Consider the following 25,375-nt stretch of genomic DNA (forward strand, 5'->3'; position numbering starts at 1 on the left):
CAGCAACAGCCAGATGTGGAAAAAGGTATTCTAACTTCAACTGTAACTTGTTCCTTTAGGCTCATTTGATAAAGACAAAATTTATGCTGAAATTCTTGTTTGGTGAGCTCAGTTTCTCTCACTCTGGTAATTCCCTTAACTGTCCAATACAAATTTTAACAACATACTTAAAAGTCCTAGTTAAAGGTCAATAGTGAGCCTCATTGTAACATTTTACAAAACGCATTTCTTCCTTCCACATCTCCTCAAAATTTATTTCCTCAAAGTACTGATAACCAGACTGATAACCCAACAATTGGAGCCACAGTGATGATTTATGTTGCATATAAAATGATTTAATTAAAATAATTCCAGAGTGCCAGTAACAGAGATCATGTGGAAATGAAACGTGGCACTGTCAGTGCTGTCTTCTGGAAGAACAGATGGGTCTTCAAAGCATGAGAGTTCAAACAGGGGCCCTTTAAATAGGTAGATTATTAAAGACTAATGTATTCAATGGGAGACTTACAGGCAAAGAAAGTCAGTGATTAAGCAGCCTACATACACCGTATAGCTTTTCCTCCAAATAGTAAGAGAAAACCTATTTTAAAAGTCTCTTAAGTATTTCCATTTCTCTCTCCAGAAAATAGCCCCCAAATGCCTATGTTGACTTTTGTCTCTTCCATTCTCTTCCCATTCTCTACTCACGCCAGCCTCCTTTTAATTCTCCAAACACTCCGTGTGATTCTATTTTTATTTTATTTCATCTAGAGAAATCCCTCATCTTCCTCATATGACATTTCTTCAGTGACACTTTTTCAAATACCTGGTGACTGGAATTAATTGCTTGCTTATGTTTGTAACTTTTAAGCACTTATCACACTGGATTGCAATGATTAGTATCTGATTTCCTTCTGGATTGTGAACATCTTGAGAGTAAAGGCCATTTTTATTCATTAAAAAAAATCCCAACACCTAGTATATTGCCTGCCATATGGTAATGTTCAATAAATGGATATTGGACCACTATTTCATTCTGTCTTGTATTGGATAAGTTTTACTTATACCTTCTCTACTAGATTCTGAACTCTTTGGGGTGATGGTCAGGAGAGTGACTCTTTTATTTTATTTTATTTTATTTTGTTTTTTTTTCTTTCATTTTATTTTGTTGTAGATTCTTACCTTGTGATTGTATCCTCTTCCTAATACATTACCTTGCAATATTAGAAGTTTATGAAGCTTTGAATTTAGAAAAATTTGAAACCTTAATCCTGGCAGGAAGTTTCAGATAATAGTCCAATACAATGTTCAGCTCCTGGAAATCAAAGCTGTTCTTGAGGTGGTGCTTCAGAAAGACCATACATCATAGAATTCTACTGGCCAATGATGGTTTCAACTGTATAAATAGGATAATCTGGTGAAATAAAAAATAAAATTAGACTGATATTTGTATCAGGTTAAGACCAGACAACATTGTGAAGTTTATTTTTAGGTTATTAATCATTTCAGCTTCACATAGACATATATACATAACATAATTCTCAATTATGAAGCTTAAGGAAAAGCTTATATATTTATCCATATTCATTGACTATATAAGTGTGTAAGTTGATATATATAGGGAGCTGAATTAATGGGGTCCTGGAAGACCCCATTGCACAGCCAAACCAGTAATTTGAATGGAGGTTAACAAAAGGACTACTTGCAAAATCATAGTAAGGGTTAAGGAAACCAAAAAGGGAGAGTGTAGTGCCCTGGGTTAGTAACTATAGGGAGCCGTTACCAAGGAGAAGGCATGATTACCAGAATCTGGAAAGCACTGGGAGAGGAACTGTGGACTTGGTAGTCTCAGTCAACCCTTGGCTATGTGGTAGGCAGTGAGTCTGGAAGGAGTTATCCTGATGTCATTTCTTCCTGCCCTCTGGTCTCCTAACCGTACTTACCGTTCAGTGAACCCAAAAGCCAGAAGTAGCTTCCCAGGTCACAGAATAAGGTGTCAAAGTACAGAGGCAAATGAGATGGCATGGCCCTGCTTCTGGGGATCAGATCCTAGGAGAGTGTCCCTTTGCTATATATGTTCCCTTATCCCATGAAACGAACAGGTGTTTGAGTGAGAAGGTAGCTTTTTCCTTGGAAGACTCAGGTACCAGTCATCAAAGGATTCTCATAGATCTCAGTCTCTTAAGTCATAGCTGGATTTGAAGTTAATTCCCTATCAAAAATTTCTAAAGAGATCCATTGTAGAAACACAGACTCATAGTCCTTGAAACATCATCTTGCACACTAATTAATCAGAGTTAGCACATATAATGCAACCTATTTGCCATTTCTGATTTATTTTATACATTCTGTGAGGAATCAGGAAAGGGGTAGAGCAATCAGGAGTTGGAACTAGAGATAGACCTTGAAGATCTCCTTTATTCTTTGTAGTTCAGAAGTGTGTGTGCTGGCTTTTTCTCTGTAGTTTTCCAATTATACTAACTTTGGTTTGTATGAGAGTTTACAGAATTAGACCAGATACATCACACCTTTGCTTTCTCTTTTTAAGTCCAAGTTCTATAACATTTTCTGCAATAATTTATTCTCTATCCCTTTAATCATTTTGCCTTTTCTTGTTTGGACCATTTCCAGTTTCTCCACATTCTTTTAAAGTTTAACTACTATAAAGGGCTATTCTGGGAAATCATTATTTAATGAAAAATTGTGAAAGCATTTAAAGTTTAAAAATGGCTGCATAGATATTAAAAAATGGAATGTTCCTGTCTAATAATGCTGATAGTGGAATTGTAGTAAATTAAATTACATCAGGTCAGAGCACAAAACTTTGAATGAGAGTCAAGCATATCAGGACTTGAGAAAGATATGCTTTGTTAAGAGAAACAGCCAAAAATAAAATTCTAAGGCGAGAGAACTTTTCCTTGTACCAGCACTGAAATTTCTCTTCTAAGATGAGGATCTGAGTTCTTGGTTCTTGAGGTTAAGATACTGAAGTGGACAAAAATCTCAGAAGAGCCCAGGTACTTCATTATTTTAGAAAAAGGGAAGAGAATTCATGAGTCTACCTGGAAAAAGTTTGTTACTGTTCATTGGAAGAAAGAAAGCTAACAAGTGAACAATGTATTTTATATGACAGGCACCATGCTAGCTGCCTTATATACTTTATTCATTTGTTTTTAATCAGTCATTAAAGGCAGTATTATCACATTTTTATTGATTGAGACACTGACATAGATTTGAACCAATTCTACCTAATGGTAAGGTATGACTATTTCCCATTACATGATACTAGATAATTTTCTAATAAAATTAACGTGTCTAGAAAGTCTAATATTTTAGTATATAGGGTACTTTTGTTTGTTTTGTAGGTGTAAATTTTTGACAGTCTGTGAATTTGTGAGTTAAGGATGCCCCAAAATTATAGAAAATCATCTTCAAGAATCATTATTTACTTGATTGGTTGATTCTATGGCATTAAATATATCTCTTTGCAGATGAGCAGAGGAGTAAGAATGTGTTTTTTAATGAGAAGGGTTTGGGGACTTTCTGATACATGAGAATAGGAAGACATGGAAAGAGGGTGGAAATTTTTTAATTTCACTTAAGTTTGTAAGATTCATCTGTTGATTGACATAAACGTTTAACTATGTTTTTTCCGAACTTACTCCTCAAACATAATGAAGAGTATTTGTAATATCTCCAACAAAGGTATCCTGACATGTAGAGCATCTCATTTCTAGGTTTAAAGAAATTGAATTTAATTGGATAATACCTTCTGGCCTTCTAGGTATGGAGTGGTGCAAGACTTATGATGTGTTTCTTTGTTTTTACATGTTGACTTCATGTTTTGCTGATTTTTGAATATTTTATATAAGTCCCTTGTTTTATTACATGTGGTTGGTAGACTTGCTTTTAAAAAAATTCTGCATTGTCCTGTCTGTTATTCTGATGTCAACAACATAGAAGTTCCAACAATTTGTATTTATTGAGTACAAATGATATGCCTATCATGCTAAGCCCCCCACTCCCCCCACTTTTTTTTTTACATTATCTCAATGTTAAACTCAGTAGTATAGGTTGTAAATGATGGTTCTTACCTTAAATGAGGTCCAATGTAATTTTGAAATTAATTCATTATTGACCTCATAAAGCACAAGTTTTCAAGCACCAACTATGTGCTAGGCACTACGCTGGACACTTTATATACAAACATCATTAAGAGGTGAAGTCTGCCAACAAGGAGCTAACTGTGTGCTGTAAGAGAAACATATATGCACATTTGGTCTGAGAGAAGTATAGGGTAAACCAGAAGTGAAAACACTAAAGGCATCTTGGGGAAACAGTGCTAGGGTTGGGTTAAATCTGGGTTGTAAGGTGGATGCTTTGGAACTGATAGTTGGACGTATGAGATTTCTGTCTAAGAAAAATATGGGAATTTGTTGAACACATACATATACAAGATTTTGAATAACCTAAGTTTTATTATTATTGTATTGTAATGTGATTTGTGTGCAAGTATTTTTTTTTTTTGGCTTTTATAAAAGGGGGTTTATTTGGTTACACAGTTACAGTCTTTTTTTAATTTTTTTTTATTTTGAAGTAAATTCAAAGTTATAGGAACAGTTGCAAAAACAATACTAACCCCATACACAGAATTCCATCATACCCTGACCCCCCTCCTCCGATAGCCCAATCCACCAACTTTAACATGCTGTCACATCGCTATTTCTTTCCCTCCCTCCCTCCCTCCCTATCTATCATCCATCATCTATTACTCTGTCTTCTGAGCATATGAGAGCTAGTTGCACACATCCTTGAACAAACACTATAATTCAAATATACAATTCCCATGAACAAGAACATTCTTTTATGCAATCCCATTAAGCACAGCTAAGAAGTATAAGAGAGTCATCAATGATACAAAGCTTACATTCTATATTTCCTTTTCCTTATGTCTCAACTGTGTCCCTTTGAGCCTCCTGTCCTCCATCCTCCAATCCCATCCAGGTTCATCCTTGGCATTCAATTGTCATCTATTTAGACTGTCTTTTTTTTTTTTCAATTGTGGAAACATATATACAGCCTTAATCTTCCCATTCCACCTCCTCCCTAGCCTTCCATTAGTGGGATTAATCACCTTTAGAATGTTTAGGATGTTCCCACCATCCATTACTAGATATTTCCCTTCACCTCAAACAGCAACCCTACACTCATTTCTTAACTCCCCTTTGCCTCTTCCCCCATTTCTCTTAACCCATACTCTACTTTTCATCTCTATGGTCATATTCTCTGATAATTTCTTTGTGTTTACTGTGGGGCTTAAAATTAACCTCTTAAATCCATAACAATCTTGTTTTTCTTTGATACCACCTTCGCTTCAATAGGACGTATAAACTATGTTCCTATACTCCTCCATTTCCCCATCTTTATATAGTTGTCTAAAATTACATATTTTACATTGAGTTCAAAACCACTGATTTGTCATTAGAGTTTGTGTATTTTATATCATGTAGGAAGTAAATAGTGGAGTTACAATTCAAAAATTATTGACTTCTATTTGTATTCCATTGTGGTTGGACAATATGCTTTGAGTATATTCAGTTTTTTTTTTTTTTTAATTTCTTGAGGCTTGTTTTATGTCCCAGCTTATGGTCCCTTCTGGAGAAAGATCCATGATCACTAGAGAAAAATGAGTGTCCTGGTGATTTGGGATGTAAGGTTCTATTTATGTCAGTTAAAATTCTCTATGTCTCTTTCTCTCTTCTTTGTTTCTCTGTTGGTAGGGCTCCTTTTTAGTATCTGAAGTAGGGCAGGTCTTTTGTTGGCAAACTCTCTCAGCATTTGTTTGTCTGTGAAAAATTTAAGTTCTCCTTCAAATTTGAAGGAGAGCTTTGCTGGATAAAGTATTCTTGGTTGGAAATTTTTCTCTCTCAGAATTTTAAATATGTCATGCCACCCCCTCTCGCCTCCATGGTGGCTGCTGAGTAGCACAACTTAGTCTTATGTTGTTTCCTTTGTATGTGGTGAATTGCTATTCTCTTGCTACTTTCAGAACTTGCTCCTTCTCTTCAGTATTTGACAGTCTGATCAGAATATGTCTTGGGGTGGGTTTATTTGGATTTATTCTATTTGGAGTTTGCTGGGCATTTATGCTTTGTGTATTTATATTGTGTAGAAGGTTGGGGAAGTTTTCCCCAACAATTTCTTTGAATACTGTTTCTAGACCTTTACTCTTCTCTTCCCCTTCTGGGACACCAATGAGTCTTAAGTTTGGATGTTTTATTTTATCTATCGTATCCCTGAGATCCATTTTGATTTTTTTGATTTTTTTCTCCATTCTTTCTTTTGTTCTTTCATTTTCTGTTCTGTGGACTTCTAGGACACTGATACATTGTTCAACTTCCTCTAATCTTGTATTGTGAATATCCAGAGTCTTTTTAATTTGGCCAACAGTTTCTTTTATTTCCATAAGATCGTCTATTTTTTTATTTACTCTTGCAATGTCTTCTTTATGCTCTTCTAGGGCCTTCTTTATGTCGCTTATATCCTGGGCCATGGTCTTCTTGATGTCCTTTGAATCCTTTGCCATGTTTTCATTCCTCGATTGTAGTTCTTTGATTTATTGTGCCAAGTACTGTGTCTCTTCCGATATTTTGATTTGGGTGTTTGCAACTGGATGCTCCATATTGTCTGGTTTTATCATATGCATTAAATTTTCTGTTGTTTTTGGCCTCTTGGCATTTGCTTTGCTTGATAGGGTTCTTTCAAGTTGTAAAAAAAAGATACCAATCTAATTTTTCAGAAACACAGTTTGGTGGCGTACACTTTCTCTAACTACCCAGCAGATGGCGTCTGTGAGTCACCTATACCCCTCAAGTCAGTTCTCTACCTTGTCCCCCTGGTGTGTGGGGAAATGATTCTTGTGGGGTTCAGTTGGAGAACTCAGTTTGGGTGTGTTACTGGAGCCATCTGCCCTGAATGTGGTGCATGTGTCTGGGTGGCCAGGGAGGAAGGGCAGCTTTAATATTCAAATCCCCCAGGTTCCTGGAGATTCAAGGCTGACGCAAGAGTCTAAGCCTTCTTTTCAGTTCAGCCCCAGACCCTCTCTCTCGCTGTCCCACAAACCACCAGACTTGGTGTAGTGTCCCTGGGTTCTCCAAGCGGGCCCCCCCCTCCCAGCCATGATCCTCCAGGACCTCTGCAGAGGGAATGCCATGCTACATCGCCAGTGCGCGCCATGCCTCAAGGGAGACCCTGGGCTGCTGGGCTGTGCAGGGGCACTCTCAGCCTGATGCAAAGATGGCTGAATGGGGCATTTCAAACCCCCCCTCCTTGCACAGTTCCTCTTTCCCAGCTCCGGGACTGCGGGACACTGATTACGTGCTTCAACTTGGCGGGCTTGGGCTGGGGGACCTGATCAGCCCCTGGGGAGGGTGGTGGGCACGGGCGACAGCGCCCTCCGCAGCCCCTCGGGCCTGGGAAAGTGAGGCCGGAGGCAGGCCCCATTTCCTCACCCAAAATAACACTGTTAGGGGAGGCTTGCCGGAGGGAACCGCCTTTTCCCCACCCCCTTATCTTGCCCAGACACTCCCCGTTGCCAGTGCAACTCCCATTACCACCAGTGCGCATACATTGTTGCCAGACACCGTTACCGGAGCAACTCTCGCCCCTTTTCAATCAACCTCCGCGCCCTCTCAGAACCAATCCAAGCCTTTAACCTCTACAGCTACCCCGCCCTCTAAACGCCCGATATAAGCTTGTACTCTCCCCTAATAAACTCTCTTGGCTTCTTCACCCTAAAAGAACCGTGTCCCGCTTGTTCCTTTTTCGCCGCCCTCCATACTTTGCACGCCTACGCCGGGGACTGGGCCCAGTCCCCCGCCTCGCCCTCGCCTCCGGGAAAGAGCCCCCGCCGCCGGTACCCTCCAAGCAGTCCTGAGAGCCTAAGATTTGGTAACCGGCCGCCACCTCCCCCCCCCAGACGAGTCAACTGCGACCGCACGGGACAACTGGTGGGGCTGTGGGCTGTGGGCATGGCCCCAGGCAGGAGTTTATCCAGCCCTCTGGGGAGCCAGCTGTAAGCCGTGGGGTTTCTTCCTGCTTCCGGCTCTCCCCTCTGCTCCCCCGACCCTGAGGGTATCTGCAGCGGAATCTCCTCCAGGCCAGACACTGAGAGGCCAGCCCAGACCCCTCTTGCTGTGTTTTACTGTGTGGTTCCCACTGTCACAACTGCAGCCACTCCTGGGTTTTTCCCTGTTTTTTTTTTTTTGTTTTTTGTTTTTGTTTTTTGTTAAAGAACCAGTTGGTCTCCAAACGCCAGTCCCTGGCTTCCCCACACCGCCGTGCGGCTGTGGGTCTTCCAGCCAGCTTACTCACTCGTTTCAGAATGCAGACTCCCAGTTTCACCAAGTATACGACTCCTGTAGTACTAGCAGACCTCGTCCAGCTGGTGCATTGCTGTAACCAGTATTCTGGGTCACTTTCTGGCATTTATCTAGTGTTTTTCATGGAGGTGTTTTTTTGCCCGGTCTCACCTAGCCGCCATCTTAGTTTCTCCCCATGCAAGTATTCTTACCCATTTACTCTTGCATCCTGTACTGTGCATGCTGTGTCAATCTGTTGCCTTGGTCCTTGGCTTTTCTGTCTTATAGCCATGCTTATGGCAGTGTCTTGTTTCCTTCTGGGTTCTGTTGACTTCCAGTTTCTGATGGTTCCCAGTAGCTTTTCTCTCTGTGGCCTTCTCTATAAGGCCTCCACTAATAGGGTTAAGACCAATCTTGATTCAGTTGGGCCACACTGTAACTGAACTAGCCTCATCAAAAGGCCCCATTTACAATGGGGTTCACTCCCACAGTAATGGATTAAGATGAAGAACATGTTTTTCTTGGGTACATATCTCCAAGCCCCCATACTCCTGTAATGTTAGTTCCAAGGTTCTCATATCACCCAGGGCAAAGAAAATACCATTTGATGCCTTTCTGTAGGAATGCCCAGAGAGCCTGTGATCTTACTACACTCTCCAGACTCAACTCATCTATGGGCCCAGAAACTTAGATGCTGGACAGTTTGATGGTTTGTGGAGACTGTTCAAAATTCAAGCTGCCAATTTTCTCTAATCCAGTGCTATTTAGAAGGATTGGAGGAGGATTTTAGAAAGGCTTTATGATTTGTAGAACTGCCGATGAGCGTATAGATGTTAATGTAGGTAAAATAACAAATTCCTCTAGATTGTCACTGCCAGTAAGCACAGGCATAGCTTCCCTGATTTCCAACTGGCATGCATGTTTTTGTTTTTTTTTTCCTTAATGTGCATTTATGAGTGTGTTTTTTTATCCTGTAGGAAGAGCTACTCTGTGTTTCTGAAGTTGGTACTGGTACATACAACCTTTCAATACTTCCATTTAAGATAATATAAAGATTATTTTAATGTCCGCAATGTATTTTCTGAGGGGTGGTGTAAAATATGAGCTTTGTGGTTATTCAGGACAAGTTCCTTATGCATGAATCTGTTTTTTATTAGTTGAGTGATGTTAGGCAAGTTTCCTTTAGCACAATGTCTTCTGTTGTAAAATGGAAATAATAATTTACCTCCCAGAGTCTTTGTGAAGATTGAAAGAACATGGCACAATGCACTATTCTCTTACAGTTGATTGAGTAATTTCCTTAAGGACACTAATTTTTCTGTAGCCCTAGCACCCAGCATAGGCCTGGCACTAGTTAATGCTCAATGAATAAATGAGTGAATGAAAAAATGTGCATAAGAGAGTTGAGTAATAATGCAAAGCGGTAAATAAGTTTGCATCAAAAGAATGGTACAGCTATTACTATAATTGGTGTTCAAGGAAATGGAGATCAGTGGTGATTGGACTAGGTGAGAAGTCTTGTGAAGAGGTGAAATATAATGGACTTAAAGGATTACCAAGGTCGAATAAGGGCGTGACCTGAAGAACGGCATGGACAAAATGAAGGCTTTGGAAATTAACGTGGTATGAGCCTAACGAAACATGATATTGGAGGTTTAGGAAACAGATTATGGAGGAGTTAGATTTTTTTTTTTTGTATATAGGAAAACACAATGAAGGTTTTGAATGACATGCTAACATATACTGTAAGAAAATCAGTTTGAAAGATTTGTGTAATTTGTTGGAAAAAGAGGAGACTGGAAGTAGGCAGAGAATGAGGGTACTGGTGTAGTCTAGTAATCAGTGATAGAGGCTTGGGCTAAGGTGGGTGTAGGTAGCGTAAGTTATGTCTGTGTTTCTTAAGGATAAATTATATCCAAGGGTAGGTAGTTTTAAAAGAATACTGGGAATTGTTCAACATGTTATTTAATCTGGGTTGTTTCTAGTGTTCCCTCTTATAAATGTGATCAAACAGTTATGAACTTAGAGTTAATTCATCATGAATTATTATTTCACATCTAGTATGTTCCAGAGTTTTCTAGGCATCAGAAATGAAAACATGAATTAGATAGACAAGAGTCCTGCTGTCGTGGATCTTATATTCTTCTGGAAAATATAGAAGTAAGTAGTAAATCCAAAAACCAAAGCATAAAAACCGTAAAATGATTCTGTGAAGCTAAGAAGGATAATGCAATAGCGCATGCCAGGAAGTGGCAGTATTTGATAAGGTGATCCTGGAAGCCTTCTTTGAGAAACTGACATATTTATTAACTGAGAGCAAAATGATTAGAAGGCACTACCATGCAGATATCTGGGGAAACAGAATTCTAGGTAGAGGGAAAAGCAAATGCAAACATTCTGAGGTGGAAATAAACTTGATATGTTTGAGGAGGAGAAAGACTGGTGAGACTGGAGAATAGTGTGAGAGAGAGAGAGTGGTAGGAAATGAAGTTGGAGAGGTAGGCAGTGGATTTTATTATAAAAGCTTCAATTTTATTTTTAACTCTAATAAAAAGTCTAAGTTTTAAGTTTGGAGTGTGATGGGGGAAGTCACAGGCAGGCCTAGAGGATATCTCCCAGCCCTCTCCCACCCCCTCCCCATTTTCTGTTGTGTGCAGATGTTTCAGTATGTTTCTGTTTTGCAGCCTGTGGAAGACTAATGGAATGGCCTGACCAAACCTTGAACCCAAAACTGGGAATAAGCAGTCCCAGCTGCTTATTAAGGCTGGAACTCTCAGTGACAGGGCCCCCTCCCTGCTGGGGTACAGAAATACTCAGCTCTCAAGGGAGCACAGGATCTCTCCTCTCCTACGCCAAGTGGGGCATGTGGAGCTGACCCGAGCAGTTGGCCTTCCTGAGGGACAGGCCATGATGGGACCTCTTCCCCAGCTCTTTTGGCCCCTTTGTGCAGTGTAAGTAAAATTTGTTGAGAATCCCTGTTGTACCTGAGTCTGTATTACCACAATGCACTGTATAACAACTTGCTCCACAGGGTGACATGGTCAGATTTATTTTATTAAAATATCACTTTGGCTGGTTTGGGGAAAATGGACTATAGGAGGGCAGGAGAGAAAGCAGGGAGAGCAGGTGCCTTTCAGTTATTCAGGTGAGGGCAGTGGTGAAATATGCTGGGATGGCAGTAGAAGAGATGGAGAAAAGCAAATCATTTGGAATATATTTTGGAGGCATAGCTTACAGAGCTTGCTGATTGATTGAATTGGTGGTTTGAAGAAAAGAGAAGACTCAAGAATGACTATTAGGTTTTTGATCTGAGTACCTGGGTAATTGGTTTTGCCACTTATCGAGATTGGAGGATATGATGGGGTGAGATGGATTTGGGGAAGAAAAGTCAAGAATATTGTCTTAGAATTTTAAGTTGCAGAAAGCTGGTAGAAATCATATGGAGATGTTAAATGAGGATCTTATGTATGAGCTTGAAAAGTAGAGGAGAGGTCAGAGTTGCAGCTATTTGGAGTTTTTATCAGATGATAAAGTAATGGGGGAAGGATGAGTTCATCTAGGAAGAGACAATATATAGAGAAGTTGGACAGTCCAAAGTTTACAGATCAGTAGTAAAACTGAAAAGTAATGGCTGGAGGAGTAGGAGAGAGACAGAAGAGTATAGTGTCAAGGGAAGGCTCTTCATGAAGGAATGAGTGGCTACTTGGTCAAAGGCTGCTGAGAGTTTGAGTGAAATGGGAGACAGAATTGGGACCAATGGATTGGTAATTGGTAGTATGTGACTTGAGAATTTTTTACATGAACTAGAAGGGCTGGGAGCTGGAGTGATATGTGATGAGAGAAGAATGGATGGAAATAAAATGGAAATGGTAGGAATAGTCACCAGTTTCCACATTTTATTCTGAAGGGGAGGGCTATGGAGAAGTGGGGCTTTTGGGGGCCATGGAATTGTCTTACTTTCCTTGGAGTATCATAACTAAGTACCACAAACTGGATGGCCTCAGCAGCAGAATTCTCTTATCTCACAGTTCTGGTGGCAACAAGTCTGAAATCAAGGTATGGGCAGGGCCATGCTTTCTTTAAAGTTTGTGGGGAAGAATCTGTTCTACACTTCTTCTAGCTTTTGGTGGTTTGTCCATGATTCATGGTCTTCACACAGCTGTCCTTTATCTGTATTTTTACATGTCCAATTCTCCCCTTCTTGTAAGGACACCAGTCGTATTAGACTAGGACCAACCCTAATCCAGTTTGGCCTCATTTTTTTTTTTTTTTTTTTTTTCTGGGTTTTCATATTTATTGATACTCTATTAGCTTCTATTATGTTTTTTTTTTTTAATCATCATTTTATTGAGATATATTCACATACCACGCACTCATACAAAACAAATTGTACTTTCGATTGTTTACAGTACCATTACATAGTTGTACATTCATCACCTAAATCAATCCCTGACACCTTCATTAGCACACACACAAAAATAACAAGAATAATAATTAGAGTGAAAAAGAGCAATTGAAGTAAAAAAGAACACTGGGTACCTTTGTCTGTTTGTTTCCTTCCCCTACTTTTCTACACATCCATCCATAAACTAGACAAAGTGGAGTGTGGTCCTTATGGCTTTCCCAATCCCATTGTCACCCCTCATAAGCTACATTTTTATACAACTGTCTTCGAGATTCATGGGTTCTGGGTTGTAGTTTAATAGTTTCAGGTATCCACCACCAGCTACCCCAATTCTTTAGAACCTAAAAAAGGTTGTCTAAAGTGTGCGTAAGAGTGCCCACCAGAGTGATCTCTCGGCTCGTTTTGGAATCTCTCTGCCACTGAAGCTTATTTCATTTCCTTTCACATCCCCCTTTTGGTCAAGAAGATGTTCTCCGTCCCACGATGCCGGGTCTACATTCCTCTCCGGGAGTCATATTCCACGTTGCCAGGGAGATTCACTCCCCTGGGTGTCTGGTCCCACGTAGGGGGGAGGGCAGTGATTTCACCTTTCAAGTTGGCTTAGCCAGAGAGAGAGGGCCACATCTGAGCAACAAAGAGGCATTCAGGAGGAGACTCTTAGGCACAAATATAGGGAGGCCTAGCCTCTCCTTTGCAGCAACCGTTTTCCCAAGGGTAAAACTTATGGTAGAGGGCTCAACCCATCAAACCACCAGTCCCCTATGTCTGTGGTCATGTTAGCAACCATGGAGGTGGGTAGGTGAATACCCCTGCATTCTCCACAGGCTCCTCAAGGGGGCACTACATATTTTTTTTTTTTTTTTCCTTGTTTGTCTTTTTTCTTTTTTTTTTTTTTTTTAACTTTCCCTTCTTTTTTAAATCAACTGTATGAAAAAAAAAGTTAAAAAGAAAACAAACATACAATAAAAGAACATTTCAAAGAGACCATAACAAGGGAGTAAGAAAAAGACAACTAACCTAAGATAACTGCTTAACTTCCAACATGTTCCTACTTTACCCCAAGAAAGTTACATAATATAGCAACATTTCAGTGAACTTGTTCCTACTACATCCATCAGAAATTAACAGACCATAGTCATTTCTGGGCATCCCCAGAACGTTAAATAGCTTATCTGTTCTTCTTGGATTATTGTTCCCCCTTCCTTAATAGCTCTCTACTGCTAGTTCCCCTACATTCTACATTATAAACCATTTGTTTTACATTTTTCAAAGTTCACATTAGTGGTAGCATATAATATTTCTCTTTTTGTGCCTGGCTTATTTCGCTCAGCATTATGTCTTCAAGGTTCATCCATGTTGTCATATGTTTCACCAGATCGTTCCTTCTTACTGCCGCGTAGTATTCCATCGTGTGTATATACCACATTTTATTTATCCACTCATCTGTTGAAGGACATTTGGGTTGTTTCCATCTCTTGGCAATTGTGAATAATGCTGCTATGAACATTGGCGTGCAGATATCTGTTCGTGTCACTGCTTTCCGATCTTCCGGGTATATACCGAGAATTGCAATCGCTGGATCGAATGGTAGCTCTATATCTAGTTTTCTAAGGAACTGCCAGACTGACTTCCAGAGTGGCTGAACCATTATACAGTCCCACCAACAATGAATAAGTGTTCCAATTTCTCCACATCCCCTCCAGCATTTGTAGTTTCCTGTTTGTTTAATGGCAGCCATTCTAACCGGTGTTAGATGGTATCTCATTGTGGTCTTAATTTGCATCTCTCTAATAGCTAGTGAAGCTGAACATTTTTTCATGTGTTTCTTGGCCATTTGTATTTCCTCTTCAGAGAACTGTCTTTTCATATCTTTTGCCCATTTTATAATTGGGCTGTCTGTACTATTGTCATTGAGTTGTAGGATTTCTTTGTATATGCAAGATATCAGTCTTTTGTCAGATACATGGTTTCCAAAATTTTTTCCCATTGAGTTGGCTGCCTCTTTACCTTTTTGAGAAATTCCTTTGAGGTGCAGAAACTTCTAAGCTTGAGGAGTTCCCATTTATCTATTTTCTCTTTTGTTGCTTGTGCTTTGGGTGTAAAGTCTAGGAAGTGGCCGCCTAATACAAGGTCTTGAAGATGTTTTCCTACATTATCTTCTAGGAGTTTTATGGTACTTTCTTTTATATTGAGATCTTTGGTCCATTTTGAGTTAATTTTTGTGTAGGGGGTGAGGTAGGGGTCCTCTTTCATTCTTTTGGATATGGATATCAAACTCTCCCAGCCCCATTTGTTGAAAAGACCATTATGGCTCAGTTCGGTGACTTTGGGGGCCTTATCAAAGATCAGTCGGCCATAGATCTGAGGGTCTATCTCTGAATTCTCAATTCGATTCCATTGATCTATATGTCTATCTTTGTGCCAGTACCATGCTGTTTTGGCAACTGTGGCTTTATAATAAGCTTCAAAGTCAGGGAGTGTAAGTCCTCCCACTTCGTTTTCTTTTTTAGAGTGTCTTTAGCAATTCGAGGCATCTTCCCTTTCCAAATAAATTTGATAACTAGCTTTTCCAAGTCTGCAAAGTAGGTTGTTGGAATTTTGATTGGGATTGCATTGAATCTGTAGATGAGTTTGGGTAGAATTGACATCTTAATGACATTTAGCCTTCCTATCCATGAACATGGAATATTTTTCCATCTTTTAAGGTCCCCTTCTATTTCTTTTAGTAGAGTTATGTAGTTTTCTTTGTATAGGTCTTTTACATCTTTGGTTAAGTTTATTCCTAGGTACTTGATTTTTTTAGTTGCTATTGAAAATGGTATCTTTTTCTTGAGTGTCACTTCAGTTTGTTCATTTCTAGCATATAGAAACATTACTGACTTATGTGCATTAATCTTGTATCCCGCTACTTTGCTAAATTTGTTTATTAGCTCTAGTAGGTGTATCGTCGATTTCTCAGGGTTTTCTAGATATAAGATCATATCATCTGCCAACAGTGACAGTTTTACTTCTTCTTTTCCAATTTGGATGCCTTTTATTTCTTCGTCTTGCCGGATTGCCCTGGCTAGCACTTCTAGCACAATGTTGAATAACAGTGGTGACAGCGGGCATCCTTGTCTTGTTCCTGATCTTAGAGGGAAGGCTTTCAGTCTCTCACCATTGAGTACTATGCTGGCTGTGGGTTTTTCATATATGCTCTTTATCATGTTGAGGAAGTTTCCTTCAATTCCTACCTTTTGAAATGTTTTTATCAAAAAGGGATGTTGGATTTTGTCAAATGCTTTTTCAGCATCTATTGAGATGATCAATTGATTTTTCCCTTTTGACTTGTTAATGTGTTGTAATACATTGATTGTTTTTCTTATGTTGAACCATCCTTGCATGCCTGGAATGAACCCCACTTGGTCATGGTGTATGATTTTTTTAATGTGTCTTTGGATTCGATTTGCAAGTATTTTGTTGAGGATTTTTGCATCTATATTCATTAGGGAGATTGGCCAGTAGTTTTCCTTTTTTGTAGCATCTTTGCCTGGTTTTGGTATTAGATTGATGTTAGCTTCATAAAATGAGTTAGGTAGTGTTCCATTTTTTTCAATGTTTTGAAAGAGTTTGAGTAAGATTGGTGTCAGTTCTTTCTGGAAAGTTTGGTAGAATTCCCCTGTGAAGCCATCTGGCCCTGGGCATTTATTTGTGGGAAGATTTTTGATGACTGATTGGATCTCTTTGCTTGTGATGGGTTGGTTGAGGTCTTCTATTTCTTCTCTGGTCAGTCTAGGTTGTTCATATGTTTCCAGGAAATTGTCCATTTCTTCTATGTTATCCAGTTTGTTGCCATACAGTTGTTCATAATATCCTCTTATAATTTTTTTAATTTCTTCAGGATCTGCAGTTATGTCACCTTTTTCATTCATTATTTTGTTTATATGGGTCTTCTCTCTTTTTGATTTTGTCAGTCTAGCTAGGGGCTTGTCAATCTTGTTGATCTTCTCAAAGAACCAACTTTTGGTGATATTTATCCTCTCTATTGTTTTTTTGTTCTCTATGTCATTTATTTCTGCTTTAATCCTTGTTATTTCTTTTCTTGTACTTGGTTTGGGATTGGTTTGCTGTTCATTTTCTAGCTTCTTCAGTTGATCCATTAGTTGTATGATTTTGGCTCTTTCTTCCTTTTTAATATATGCGTTTAGTGCTATAAATTTCCCCCTTAGCACTGCTTTTGTTGCATCCCATAGGTTTTGGTATGTTGTGTTCTCATTTTCATTCGTCTCTATATATTTAGCAATTTCTCTTGCTATTTCTTCTTTAACCCACTGATTGTTTAGGAGTGTGTTGTTTAACCTCCAGGTATTTGTGAATTTTCTAAGTCTCTGATGGTTATTGACTTCTAATTGTATTCCATTGTGGTCAGAGAATGTACTTTGAATAATTTCAATCTTTTTAAATTTATTGAGGCTTGTTTTATGTCCCAGCATATGATCTATTCTGGAGAAAGTTCCGTGAGCACTAGAAAAGTATGTGTATCCTGGTGATTTGGGATGTAATGTCCTGTATATGTCTGTTAAATCTAATTCATTTATCAGATTGTTTAGGTTTTCAATTTCCTTATTGGTCTTCTGTCTGGTTGATCTATCTATAGGAGAGAGTGATGTGTTGAAGTCTCCCACAATTATTGTGGAAACATCAATTGCTTCCTTTAGTTTTGCCAGTGTTTCTCTCATGTATTTTGTGGCACCTTGATTGGGTGCATAGACATTTACGATTGTTATTTCTTCTTGCTGAATTGCCCCTTTTATTAGTATGTAGTGGCCTTCTTTGTCTCTCAAAACATCCCTGCATTTGAAGTCTATTTTATCTGAGATTAATATTGCTACACCTGCTTTCTTTTGGCTGTGGCTTGCATGAAATATTTTTTTCCATCCTTTCACTTTCAGTTTCTTTGTGTCCCTGTGTCTAAGATGAGTCTCTTGTATGCAACATACTGATGGTTCATTTTTTTTGATCCATTCTGCGAATCTATATCTTTTAATTGGGGAGTTTAATCCATTTACATTCAACGTTAAAACCGTAAAGGCATTTCTTGAATCGGCCATCTTATCCTTTGGTTTATGTTTGCCATATTTTTCCCTCTCTCTATTAATATCCTTTATTGTACCCATACCGAATCTCTTTAGTACTGAACCTTTCTCCAAGTCTCTCTGTCCTGTCTTTGTTTCTCTGTCTGTAGGGCTCCCTTTAGTATCTCCAGTAGGGCAGGTCTCTTGTTAGCAAATTCTCTCAGCATTTGTTTGTCTGTGAAAAATTTAAGCTCTCCCTCAAATTTGAAGGAGAGCTTTGCTGGATAAAGTATTCTTGGCTGGAAATTCCTCTCACTCAGAATTTTAAATATATCGTGCCACTGCCTTCTTGCCTCCGTGGTGGCTGCTGAGTAGTCACTACTTAGTCTTATGCTGTTTCCTTTGTATGTGGTGAATTGCTTTTCTCTTGCTGCTTTCAGAACTTGCTCCTTCTCTTCTATGTTTGACAGTGTGATCAGTATATGTCTCGGAGTGGGTTTTTTTGGATTCATTCTATTTGGAGTTCGCTGAGCATTTATGATTTGTGTATTTATGTTGTTTAGAAGATTTGGGAAGTTTTCCCCAACAATTTCTTTGAATACTCTTCCTAGACCTTTACCCTTTTCTTCCCCTTCTGGGACACCAATGAGTCTTATATTTGGACGTTTCATATTATCTATCATATCCCTGAGGTCCATTTCGATTTTTTCAATTTTTATCCCCATTCTTTCTTTTATGCTTTCATTTTCCATTCTGTCATCTTCCAGGTCACTGATTCGTTGTTCAACTTCCTCTAGTCTTGTACTATGAGTGTCCAGAATCTTTTTAATTTGGTCAACAGTTTCTTTAATTTCCATAAGATCATCCATTTTTTATTTAGTCTTGCAATGTCTTCTTTATGCTCTTCTAGGGTCTTCTTGATTTCCTTCATATCCCGTACTATGGTCTCATTGTTCATCTTTAGTTCTTTGAGTAGCTGCTCTAGGTGCTGTGTCTCTTCTGGTCTTTTGATTTGGGTGCTTGGGCTTGGGTTATCCATATCGTCTGGTTTTTTCATATGCTTTATAATTTTCTGTTGTTTTTGGCCTCGTGGCATTTGCTGAACTTGATAGGGTTCTTTTAGGGTTTGTAGACCTACTGAAGTCCTTATCTCTAATTTATCAGATCTACAGCTTCGTGGAGTACACTTTCTCTAGTAACCAGCAGGTGGCGTCCACGAGCCACCTGTTCTCCACAAGCCAGTTCTCCCCTGCTTAGCCTTTTTGGTGAGTGGGGGAGTGAGTCTTGTGGGGCCCAATTGGTGTACCAAGCTTGCGTGTGTAGTTGGTGTTGCCTGCCCTGTATGTGGGGCGTGTTTCTGGGCAGTCGGGGAGGGGGGGTGGCCCTAACAATCAAATCTCCCTGATGATCCTAGAGTTTTAAAGCTGCTGCAATAGTCTAATCCTTCAGTTCAGTCCTGCCACAGTTTGTCTCTGCCACTGACCCACAAGTCTTTGGTATTGGCGTATGGCTCCTGAGACTTGCAAGTGGGCCCCTCTTCCAGGCTGTGCACCCCGGGTCCTCTGTTGAGTGATGACTGTGCTATGTCACAGGTGAGTGCCGTCCCCCCAGGGCAGTTCTGGGCTGCTGGGCTGTGTAGGGAGGCTCCCAGTCTGCTCAAATGATGGCTGAATGGGGCTTTGTTAATTCACACTGCTCCACCTTCCCAGCTCTGGGACATTCAGCTGAGGTTGCAGGGAAGGCTAATGTCCACGCCCAGTTTTGTGGTGTGTGCCTGTTATGTGAAGCACTTCCGTCACACTGGGTTGTGTGGGGCAGCTCTGGGCTATGGGGCTGGCGATGGGCAGGAGTGTTTCCTGTCCACCAGGATGGTGGCTGTGAGCGGACACCCCCCTTTTCTTGGGAAGTTGTGTTGTTTATTGAATTTTCTCAGCCACTGGATTATTGCCTTTTGTCTCAGAGCTCTCTTAGTTCTGCTCTTGACTTGACGTGCCCAAATTGCAATTCTTTGAAGCTTTCTGTATTGGGCTTCTTAGAGTAATTGTTTTAGAAAAAGAAAAAAGGATTTAAAAAAAAAAAAAAAAAAAACGGCCCTCCTCAGATATCTAATGGGTTATTGAAATGCTAATAGACAAAGCAACCAGGGTCATTAAGGAAAGGTCCACAGGGCAGAGAGATCAGCTTTTCTTCACGATTTGCATATGCACCTCAGGGCCTGAGCTCGGGCTTGAGCTCTGCCCTTCCCCCTTCTATGTTCACCAGAACTCCAAAAATGTTCCGCTTTTATTTTGGAGTTTTTCGTGTTGTTTTTTTTCTATGCCTGTCTCCTCTCTGCTGGGCTGGCTGCTCTCAGAGTCTCTGGTGTCTGGTCTCAGTCTATCTATGGTTGGAGTTTGAATCAGTAGAATGAGTTTCTCATAAGAGCAGCCACTGCAGTTCTCCCTTCTCCTTCCCGGAGCTGACAGCCCCTCCTCCCACGGGACTGAGCCTGGCAGGGAGGGGCGCGGGTCCCCTGGCCGCAAAAACTTACAGATTTCGCTGATCTCAGCAGTTCCACGTTTTCATGAGTGTTGTATGAAGTATGCCCAAAGTCAGATTGCTCTGTGGTGTCCAGTCCACGCAGTTCCTGGCTTTTTACCTACTTTCCTGGAGGAGTAACTAAAACTTACAGCTCACCAGTCTGCCATCTTGCCCCGCCTCCGGCCTCATTTTAACTAATAACATCTTCAAGGATCCTATTTCCAAATAGGTCACATTCATGGAACTGAGCTTTAGGACTTAAATATATCTTTTTTTTAAAAAAAAAAAATATATATATTTTAAACTTTTTATTGTAACATATATACAACTCAGAAGGTACCATGTTAACTACTTTCAAGTGTACAAATCAATAGTATTAATTTGGGAGGCTGGGGTTGGACACAATACAATCCATAGCAGGAATATTTTTAAAAATTGTTTAAGTTGAGTGGAATGGTTAATTGAAGGTGAGTTTTAAGACAGTGAGAAGACATGGGCTCTAAAGGAGTCTTGGAGGGGTTTTTCTGTCCTGAGAGTGGAATGTTTTCTTCTTCTGAAACAGAAGTGATGGGTACAGTAGATTTGATGGGGGGAGATGGTGAAGTTCCCTTGGAATTGCTTCTGTTTCTTTCAGGGAGATGAGATGCAAGTTAGAAAGGAAGAATTAGGTTATTGGGATGAAGGTTTGGGGAGAGAAGAGAAGAGAAGGTGCATATGTGAAATTTTCCAAGAGTGGAAGAGCAAACTTGGTAGGGAAAAATGGGAGGGTTTCCAGGAAGCGTTGAGAAACTCTTTGAGATGGTTGTCATAAGTCTAAAGTGAAGCCAATCAGCACAGTAATATGATTAAGTTAAAGATTCCCCTACTCTTAAAAAACTATTTGTTAATAAAATTCACGATGACTAACAGGGTTTTGGAATCAGCCTACCTGCTTTCCATTCCCTGCTGTGCCATTAAATTGTATGACCTTGGAAAATTTGATTTGTCACTTCTCTTTCTATAAAAAGGGAATAGTATTAAAATCTGCCCCATGATGTTGTAGGAATTAAGTGAAATGGCATATAAGGAACTTGGTTTGCAAATCATACAATCCCATGTAAATATTAGTTGTGAGAATTGTTATCAGGATGTCAAACATTATTACTGCTAATAGTGTTAGTATTATTATATGAAGAATACACCAGGCAGTTAAAAAACAGTTGTCCTTTGTTACTCAGTGGAATTAATACCATTTTGAAAACCTTTAACAGATTTAATTAAAATATTTCTTTCTTTGGTTCCCAAAGTATATATTGAAGAAAAAATTCTTGGATTCTAAATGCCACAGAATGAAATAAACCTTTGTTTAGTTTAGTACATTACATAAAATTTGGAAAAAAGGACATGTACATTACTATTATATTTATTTTACCTTATTTAATATATTAGTTATATAATAATTACTAAATGTGGCAAAACTAAAACAACTTGAGAGAAAACTATCCTTCTCCTAGTCATATATATTTTATCAAAATGAATCTTTATATTTTATCAAAATGAATCTTTATATTTTATCAAAATGAATCTTTATATTCTAATTCTGTCAGCCTTTTCTTTTTTCTTTTTGGCTTGATAAAGAAACTAAAATGAATTTCATGTTAATCAAATTATTTTTAAATTCAACAGTTAATATTATTTAAAATTTGACATAGAATTCATCATGTTCAAAGGCAAGTATCTTAAGAAGTCCTATAAAAATCATATTTATTGTTCCATCTCCCTTTGTATGATATAGCCTAGGCTTAGGAAGAGTGAAGTCTGGCAGCTCAGCAAAGTGAAATTTTTTTATGTATCTGCTGACCGTCTCCAGTGTAGGGCTCTTTACATGCTTGCATTTGCTAAACCAGGACCTGGGGAGAACTCGTAAATAACAGAGAGAGGAAAGGGGTCTAGTGGCTGGAGTACAGTCCTGGCATCAGCACTTCTGAGATTTTGTCTTTACCTCTTTCGTTTAATCATTTCACTGTTGTCATCCTACTCCTTGTGTATAAAAAGTAAATAATATTTTGCTCATGCCTTATAAATGTTCCAGGACTTAATTACTGCTTGCGAACTTGTCTGAGCTTTCTGAAAAATGGTAGACGTAATTATTCAGTCTTATAGATATACTCTGCTTAGGGGCTTTTTTGAATGCAGAATGGGCGATTATCCATATTCATCCCAGTGATGCAGAGATTTTGTAATGCTGATTACATATCACTGGGGAACAAATTAAGCCCATCAAATGCCCAGCATATCAATCTCAAATCACACTGTACTTGAACCAAGAGCCCGGTGTTTTATTTACTAGATGATCATTTTCATCTCCGAATGTGTCAGTTGGCAGAGCGGGGCTTTAGTCAGCAGGGGATTGTTTACTTCTTGAGAGAAGAAGGCTTGTTGATGCCTAACTTTTGTGGACGTATTTTAAAACCGTTAAATAAAATAGCAGCATGCAATAGCAATTATTTTATTCAAAAAGAACAGGTTAAGACTAGGGATCATATATTTGGATTTATGAGAAAACTTTGAGGTATTCTGACACATTTAAAAGACTGTTTTTGGAATATATTAAAGTCAATAATTTTCCCTCCATGAAGTGGGGAGGGGATTGGGGGAAGAGATAAATCTAAAATTACATATTTCCAGGGCTTTCAAATCTCTTTACATTTTCAAAAATACAAAGTCAGCAAAAAATTGATGACAGAAAGACAATGTAATGGAAATATAGGAAGAAGGCATAATGAGCTAATTGAAAGAAGGGTAATCCAAATGGCCAGTAAATATAGGAACAAAGGCTAAAATTTTCTAGTGGTCAGGGAAATGTAAATTAAAGCTAACAGTGTGCTCTTATTTTGAAATCAGCAAAATGGCAAAAGCGAAGAGTGGTTGCACCTACTGCTGGTGGGGATATGGTGGGGGAAGGGGTGCCCTCCTACATCACTGGTAGAATGCAAAGTACTGTAGCCCACTTGGGACAGGACAGCATTGTGGTGACATTTATCAAATCTCACTTCACTCCTTGGAATTCATAGAAATAAAAACACTAGTAAATAAGGATATGTGTATTGTAGTCTCAAATAATTGGTAATTAATTAAAGACCCATTATTAGGGGGAATGTTGAAAATCTGTATTGGTGTATAAAGTACTAGCTATCCACTGGAGTTTATTCTCTCTTTCTTCCATTGTAATCAAGTTGTTGCTGCAGTGTGGCTGCATGATCAGAGACTTTTAGCTCCCCTTGCAGATCAATGGAATGTGAATGGAAACCATTGTGCCAGTTCTGGGGCTTTCCCATAAACCTCCCAAATGGACCCCTTCATGCTCGTTCCTCTATTCTCGGGTGGGAATGACAATGATTAGGGCAACTCTGGTTGTTATTTGTTGAAGATAGCAAAATTGTCACCATCTGGGGTCCCAAAAACTGTTATGGAAGAAAACTGTGGACAGGAAACAACTGGCTGGAACTATCAGAAAAAAGAGAAAGAAACTTCTATTTTATTCAGGTCATTGCATTTTTAGGTCTCTTTATTATACCATTTAGCCATTTACCCTAATTAATACATGTCATGGTATATTATGTAACCATTAAAAAGAATGAGTTGGCTGTATACCAACTGAATAGAAAAAGTGAAATGGAGAAAAGTTTATCATATGATCCAAGTTTTGTAAAACAAATGTATAAACAAATAATCTAGGACACAAAGAGGAGGCTAGGGATTGAACAACAATTAAACAAACCAACCATTGCACCAAGTTGAAGACATCAAGACAGGAATTATGTAGGTGCTGTATAATCTAGAATCTGAAAATAACAACTCAGAGCATACCTGCACAATGTTTTCAAATTCTGTGATTTCAGTTGTTACTTGACTTCCTAACCCATTATGATCTTTCATGCTGTTTTCGTATGTCAATTTATTATCGTCACCTGGATGTCCTGCAGGTATTTCATGTGTAAAAATAAGTTTATTTTCTTCTTGGGAGGCAACAAACAGTAAACACATGTTAAGCAAGTATTTCTAAGCATCTATAACCTTTCTAGAGTTGTGATAATATGCTGGGTGATATAAAAATAAAAAAAAAAGCTCCTGTCTTCCAGCTGGTGAAAAAAGGCACCATGAAGATATCATTCCAAAACGATGTAGCAAATGCCTTGATATATGGTATGCACAGAGGAGATTTCAAGAAAGACCCCCTAACTCAATTTCAGAAATTCAGCTATCAGGCTAGTTTTAGAGGATAAGTATCAATGAGCCCTGTGAATCTTTGTGTTCTGGTGGCTTGTTGTCTTAGTACTTTAAAAGCATTTATCATGTGGTATTATTGTTAATTTGTTTGTAGGAGGTACATATCTGTTATGTTCACAACTGCCTTCCCAGATGAAGTGCCAGGTACTTACTGTGCTAGGGAATGAGGTAAAGTGATGAAATAAACATGGTTCTTGTTTTCAAGGATTTCAAAGGCCTGTGGGAAGCAAAGATATATAAGGAAAAGGTGTCATCAAATATCGTAAGGAACTGAGACCCATAGAGTATTCCTATTTATTGTAACAAATATTTATCAAGATTAAAATATAATTCTCCCGGGTTCCAGTCCAGAGCTGCTCTGTAATGTTCCGTGTAGTACAACTGGATCAACACCCTGGTCCTCTGGGCTTTGGGTGTGTCTTGAGGGCTTATGGGAGCCTCAGGATCCCAAGGGCAGGAGCCAGGCCCTTGATGGGTAATGCCTGAGCAGTGTGGGAAGAACTGACTTATAGGACACTGGCTGGTTTCTTTAATATGTCCATGGCTCAAACACATAGGGCAAAACCAACCACAAAAATTATTATACAGTCGTGAACTTTCTTATTTATCTTTCTATTCATGCTTCTTGGGGAATGAGGGCAAGAATTTCAACTTTTCCCTGTCGAATGCTTTGGAAACCATTTGAAAGAAGGGAATACTTGATGGATGGCATCCTTAAGTGCTTAGTGAAATTTTGCTGGAACTAATCCACCATCTTTCTCTGCTGAATAATGACCCTAGAGAGAAAT

This window comes from Choloepus didactylus, chromosome 6 (genome assembly GCF_015220235.1).
Source record: "Choloepus didactylus isolate mChoDid1 chromosome 6, mChoDid1.pri, whole genome shotgun sequence".
NCBI classification, from domain to species: Eukaryota; Metazoa; Chordata; class Mammalia; order Pilosa; family Megalonychidae; genus Choloepus; species Choloepus didactylus.